Genomic DNA, 1,519 nt, shown 5'->3' on the forward strand with positions numbered 1-1,519 from the left:
GGGCCGCGGCGGGGGCGTTAGGAGCGGGCAGTGGGGGGCGGGGGCGCCGTTGTGCGCATGCGCGGCCTGCCAGGCGGCGGCGTCACCTGGCTCGGCTATCCGCCGGGCTCGGAGGCCTGCAGGCTGGCAGCCTGAGTGTGCAGTCGGCCCCGGAGGCCTTTCGGTGCCCCCGACTGTGCCCGGACAGCCGACCGGCTCACCCCTGGATTCCCCCCCCCCATCCCGGGAAATGGAAACGGTCCCAGTGTGGTTTGGTTGTCACGCGCTTGTCTACGTTCACTTGTGTTCACTTACGTTGACGGTCACCTCTGATCCCGAGCAGGCAAAGTGCCCCAGCACATCTTTCTACTCGGGACTCCTTTGTCAGCATCCCTGCCCAGACCTCCGGAGTGAAGGAAGGCCAGGGAAGGAAGCCTACCCACAGAGATGCCAGTGGACTACCGGTAACGGGCGGTCTTAGAGATGCACCGCTCACAGGCTCCCTTCGGGTGTGTCTCTTTGGCGGCTTTGTTGTCCCCTTTAACTCCAATCAGTGATCCATTCACAGCGGCACAGGTTAAGAATCTCGCAGAGTGTGGTGACTCACCTTTAATCCCAACAGTTGGAAGGCTAAGACAGCAAGATGGAAAAGTGTAAAGTTGAAGCCTACCCGGGCTATCTGGTAAGTTCCAGGCTTAAGTGAGACCTTCTGTCAAAATGTAAATAAATAAATAATAAAGAAAGAATGATCAGAGAAAGGAATGACCATTTTGTGTTATATGATCTCAGAATTGATCTTCAGGCAAGCTTTATTCGTTAAAACACAAAATATCAATACATGCCATGTTTACTGAGGCATACGGGAAAAAAAAGTCTACAAGCTGAGTGATTGGCGCCTGGGTTATGGAACAATAAAGACACAAGACCAGGGGGTGGTGGTGAACACCTTTAATCCCATCAGTTGGAAGGCAGAGGCAGGCGGATGTCTGTGAGTTCGAGGTCAACCTGATCTACACAGCTAGTTCCAGGACAGAATCCAAAGCTACAGAGAAATCCTGTCTCGAAAAACCAAAAACAGGCCGGGCGGTGGTGGCGCACGCCTTTAATCCCAGCACTCGGGAGGCAGAGGCAGGCGAGTTCGAGACCAGCCTGGTCTACAGAGCTAGTTCCAGGACAGGCGCCAAAGCCATAGAGAAACCCTGTCCCCTGTCTCGAAAAACCAAAAAGAAAAAAAAAAAAAAAAAAAAAGAAAAACCAAAAACAAAAAAGACACAAAACTAGAATAAATGTTTAAAAAGTCAAAAGATTTGTAAGATCTGAAGAAAAGCTAGATAACAGATCAAATGTTAAAATAGGAGTTCAAAAATCTTAGACTAAGGAGACAGCTTCCTGGGGGACAGAATTCCTCAGGAAAGCCTAGCAACCAAATTCCCAAATCCCAGGTAAAACTGACTCCCAGAGCTGCCCTCTCACCGCACCCAGGCCCCACACAACAACAATATATTCTTTTAAAACAACGTACCAGACTAATTTTTGAAAA

The sequence above is a fragment of the Microtus ochrogaster genome, chromosome 18 (assembly GCF_000317375.1).
Source record: "Microtus ochrogaster isolate Prairie Vole_2 chromosome 18, MicOch1.0, whole genome shotgun sequence".
Lineage (NCBI taxonomy): Eukaryota > Metazoa > Chordata > Mammalia > Rodentia > Cricetidae > Microtus > Microtus ochrogaster.